The sequence below is a fragment of the Pseudophryne corroboree genome, chromosome 6 (genome assembly GCF_028390025.1).
Source record: "Pseudophryne corroboree isolate aPseCor3 chromosome 6, aPseCor3.hap2, whole genome shotgun sequence".
Taxonomy (NCBI): Eukaryota; Metazoa; Chordata; class Amphibia; order Anura; family Myobatrachidae; genus Pseudophryne; species Pseudophryne corroboree.
In genome coordinates this window covers 597,541,756-597,547,183 of record NC_086449.1, presented here as the reverse complement: position 1 = coordinate 597,547,183, position 5,428 = coordinate 597,541,756, and the positions used below count along the sequence as shown (strand labels likewise).

The window sequence follows — 5,428 nt, the reverse complement described above, 5'->3', positions numbered from 1 at the left end:
TGTATCTAGCAACCGAAACGGAACTGGTAATTGCTACTGATACCAGGAGGAAACCAGTGATGCATGACCATATACTGAGCTTCAATATACAGAATCCTGCTAGACAAGGAAGGCGTCTGAAGATATGAAATTGTATTGGCAACTAGCTGTCGCTCCCAGGAAGGGTTTAAATGTGAATTGTTGGTCCCTTAATGGACTCCAGAGTCAGATGGAACTTTGAAGCATTTTCATTGGAGGAGCCATGGTCCACAAACAAAATCCAAAATGGCAACTCTCATGCACCAGAGCCAGTGGAACTTCACAGAGGAAGACTATTTGTGTAGCATGCAGGTGGAAGAAGTGGGGAGCGGAGGACTTTGGAGCGAGGCAGGAAAGACAGCACACAGGTACAGTAAGTATCAGGTTTTAAATCCCCAAAGCATGGCAGGTTGTTAAAGTGAGTCCCTCAAAGCAATCACCCTTTTGCAGATTGGAAAGTGCCTCTGACAATGTACAGGATTACGGGGCAGATGGCAATGCACATGTAGGAAAAATTCCTGTGCACTATTGGTTTGGAAGCAACCTCTTCATTTATTACAACCTTTACATTTTTCTGCAGCTTTTATAATGTGTCTTCAATTAATAATGAAAATATGTATTTGAAAGGAATTATTACAGCACAATGTTTATAAGAATTCTTAAACAGTAACATTCAGAAATGTCATAAATAGGTGAGTCAGAGACTCATAAAGCACACATGCTGTCAATAAACCCCCAATTCCTGCAACTATAAAGCTCTGCATATACAGTATCTGAATCTTTGTAAACAAACATGTTATTGAATTCTTTGAAATTCCCCACATTTATTTAATTTGGAGTATTGCACACAAGATGGGAAGAATATACAAACTCTATATACAGTTACAACTCTAATTGGAATTTAACTTAAGCCACAACAACTGCATACTGTATGTAGTAGACAATTGTAAAATGTAAAAATATGGGGCTCAACTCAAATAAAATTACTTTGCTAACTTGTGCCTAGCACAGGGGATGTGTTGCTCATTTTTGGACTCATTTTTTATTTTTTATTTCTGTCCTTAAATATTTGAATTAGAAAATAAAACAGCACATGTGACTTAACCTTTAAGGACAGGGTCAAATCACAGATTAGCAAAGAAATAGTACTATTTATTTTAAAAAGTGACATGCATATACGTAACATAAATTGAGATACGTGTACAATTTAAGTATAATTAATGCATTAGTAAAGCAAACAAAAGAATGTTAAATAAAGATAAAACTAAGTGCACATATCATTGTATAAACATACAACCTTGAGAAAGTACTGATTTGTAGATCAAAATTTCGATTAAAAAATAAAGAATAACATTAAAGTTCTGTCTTTATCATAAGTATGATACCTCATATAACCTAAATACAAACCTTGTGTTCTTTTCCATCAACATTTCCATCATCATCATTGGCACAATCAACTGCGCTGACCTTTGTGCTTTTGCTTCATATAAATAGAGTGACTCTGTTCTACTGTCACCAATCTGTAGTTCCATTTGGTTCTGGTTTGAGACTGTCCTATTAACAAAATGAAATTTGCAGTTTTCTTTTTGGTAGCTGCTCTATGCAGTTCCTATACAAGTAAGTAGATCATTTGATAGGGACACTACAGTATATTTTGAGATGGTAAAATGTCTATAAAATGAATTTTTTTCTATAATAAAACAGAACTGGATTACACAATAAGCATATGTTTGGAAAGGAAAATTAGACTCTAATGCTACATCAGGTTTGAATCTAAATGCATAATTTTAATTTTGCTATAGTGTGATTGGTAGATAGATAGATAGATAGATAGATAGATAGATAGATAGATAGATAGATAGATAGATAGAGGACAAACAGACAGACTTGCTCTGTAAATTGTATCCAAAAAGTGATCATAATGAGTACTATCTCAAAAACATTTAATATTGCCATGCATTTAATCCATTCTTTTACTTTAGTTTTGTTTTAATATTATCACCTACTTACAATTTTCATTCGTATTGAGTCAAGGAAGATTGTTTTATTGCAAATTTTTGTTCCAATTACAAACTGCTTCTAGGGTTAGATGTGAAAGGTCACCTTTATTACTTAAGAATTATACAAATAGGATATTCAAACTTTTTTAAAACTTTATAGACAAATGTTGTCATCTAAAAAGATAAATGAGTAGACACATTTTGAATAGTTTAAGGGTACTAAGGGCTCGTCTTTAAGTCATTTCTTGTTTTATTACAAGGCAACTTGTATTAATCTCATGAAACCACTCATTTGTAATACAGATTCCGCATCAGTCTCACAACCAAATTGCCTTCAACAGCTATTCCAGGTACTGTTTGTATAAAATATATGCTATAGTATTTAAGTTTGTGTCCGGAAGAAATGTACTGTATAATCTGCTGACTGCTACAAGTGTAATTATTAGAAAAACTAAGGTAATGTCAGTCGGGATATAGAAATTAGTTCTTTTTGCATCTCTCCTGTCTGGTTCTGGTAGTCTTGACAAAGGTCCCTGTGAGCAGTGTCGGACTGGGGCATAAAGGGCCCACCGGGGAAATGCAGTGGCCCATGTAGAGGCCCATGCTTAAGGGTGTGGCCAGGCAATAGTAGAGGTGTGGCCAACCACCACAGAGGCTTGGCTAACCTTTATGACAATGTACCAGATTAATAACAGCAATGCGCTGTAGAAAATACACCATAGTCCTGTGCAGTATAATGTAACATATGTATAATGTATAATTAAAGTATACTAGGATAAAGTTTGTAACCTAATCCCAAGAGAAGGTGGGCCTACAGTCAGAGGTGGTGGACCCAAAGGCAATGGGGCCTATCGGTAGTTTCCCCTGTTCCCCTGTGGGCCAGTCCGAGCCTGCCTGTGAGGACCAAAAAGTTGACAGCAATGTTTCTATCTGTGATGTGGTAATTAAAGTTTGGTGAATTTATACCTGAAGACTAGTGAGTGCTCTCTACTATTATATATAAAAGGTGACTTCCACGCTACTGGATGCCTCCTGGGTTGTAAGCACCCCAGCAGTTAACTACATTGAATTATGTGTGTGCGGCCTCAACTACATGGTAGAAATTAGATAATATATTTTTTTATGTACTGCATGCAGTGGGTGGGGAAATTTTGACATGATTGATGTAAGATTTAATGCAACAGTATGTGCTTAGAAGAAATTATATATATATATATATATATATATATATATATTTCTTTGTTTAATTAATGTACTGTAACAGGATTAAGAGGAAGTCAACTTTTCATTAAATTAGTCTGAAAGTACAAGGTGGTGAAGCAAAGCATTTTATATCTAAAACATATCGAGAAATAGTTGTCAATATTTGCAGATCATTTATTAAACATTTCCTCCATTATTAGGCCAATTAGAAAAATATTAGTAATTGTGGTGTTTACTTATTCATTTTGTCTCTAAAGTAATCACTTTGGGCAACTAAAATTTTCTATATGCATTTTCCAGACCATCAAAATCTCAATAAATTATAAATTGGAAGCAGATTAATAGCATATAATTTAAATGATTTTGAGTTGTTTTGCTCATTGATTAGCAGGTAGTGTATTTGATACATATTTAGTGGTATGTTGTTCATGACTTACTGTACATGAGCTACATGAGTTACATAAGTTCATGAGTTATTCTTTTAATAAGTGTACTTACTATATATTTTTCAGGATGATGCCCCAGTCCTTCTCCAAAGTTTGGCTACCCTCTTATGTGAATACAAATTAGCAAAGGTAAAAATTGTATAAAATATAAGCAGTTATATGTACCATGCTTTTGTTGTCCAGCTTAATTTGATATCCCTCAAATTTTGTATAGGATACGTTTTTATTTTTCTACCACAAGCACTGTAAGATGCAACTCTGTATTAAGTAAAGGTTATTTATTAACCACTAAAAATGTCAGTATGCAGCTTAATTTTTTTCAGTTATTTAACAGTAATAAGTAAAGATTGGAACATACTGTAGCTCCACTATGTATATTTACAGTGCACTGATGAGGACTAAAAGTAAGCATTGCAACTATAAATGAACATCATATTTTTAGACTTTGGAAATATACCATAAATTAATATGAAAACAAAAAATGCAAATTTTACATTTACTGGGAATAATAGATTAATTTAAGAAATATCAGAATACATGTACAGTATATAGTGGATGCAGAAGTAAAACTAAAATCTTAGAAATACAAAGTTTTTTTTGAATAGATAGAATCTAATTTGTTTTGTTCTTGAAGATACTTTAGTGGGCTTATTATTTATTTATTTATTAACAGTTTCTTATATAGCGCAGCAAATTCCGTTGCACTTTACAATTGGAAATAACAATGATATAACAAAACTGTGTTATAACAAACAGTCATAGAAGTAGGAAGGCCCTGCTCGCAAGCTTACAATCTATAGGGAAATAGGCATGGATACACAAGGACAGGTGCTACCTATTGCATAGTTGTCCACCAGATTGCAAAGTTTCTTGGTGGGCTGTACGATATGGTAATTTAGCAATGATGAACCGGGGTCGAGAGGAAGGGAAAGTGAAGAATGAGAAGACATGTGAGGATATGTGTGGACTGTGCAGAGTGGATACAATTTGATAGGAAGGTATATGAAAGTTATGTGGGCGATTCTGGAATTTGATAAGCTTGCCTGAAGTGTTGAGTTTTCAGGGAACTCTTGAAGGTTTGGAGACAAGAGGAGAGTCTTATTGTGCGTGGTAGGGCATTCCACAGAGTGGGTGAAGCCCGAAGAAAGTCCTGCAATCATGAGTGGTTGCGAGTAATGTGTGTGGATGAGAGACACAGATCTTGTTAAGAGCAAAGAGGTTAGGTTGGGAGATATTTTGAGATAAGCAAAGTGATGTATGTTGGTGTAGTTTGGTTAATGGCCTTGTGTGTGAGTAAAAGTATTTTATATTGAATACGGTAGAATACAGGTAACCAATGGAGGGACTGACAGAGTGGATCTGCAGATGATGAACGTCTAGTGAGGAAGATTAGCCTCACAGCTGCATTCAAAATGGATTGTAGTGATGAGAGTCTCGTTTTGGGAAGACATGTTAGGAGACTATTGCAATAATCAATGCTGGAGATAATGAGAGCATGGATTAGAGTTTTAACAGTGTCTTGTGTAAGGTATGGCCGTATTTTGGATATGTTTTTTATATGCATGTAACATGATTTTGAGAATGATTGAATTTGTGGAACAAAGGGCAGATCAGAGTTTAAGATGACACCTAGGCAGCAAGCTTGTATGGTAGGGTAGATTGTCGAGTTTTCAACAGTAATATAGATATAAGGTTGGTACCTACTATTGGCTGGTTGAAATATAATTAACTCTGTTTTTGAAATATTACGTTTGAGGTGCG

The 5,428-nt window shown here is 34.7% G+C and overlaps 1 long non-coding RNA gene across 1 annotated transcript; it reads left to right on the top strand.

Annotated features, from left to right (window-relative positions):
* The first annotated feature begins 1,545 nt into the window (after positions 1-1,545).
* LOC134935496 (uncharacterized) lies at positions 1,546-3,801 on the top strand. Its single transcript, XR_010180190.1, has 3 exons — positions 1,546-1,635; positions 2,322-2,368; positions 3,734-3,801. It is a non-coding gene; the product is annotated as an uncharacterized LOC134935496 (long non-coding RNA).
* The last annotated feature ends 1,627 nt before the right edge of the window (positions 3,802-5,428 follow it).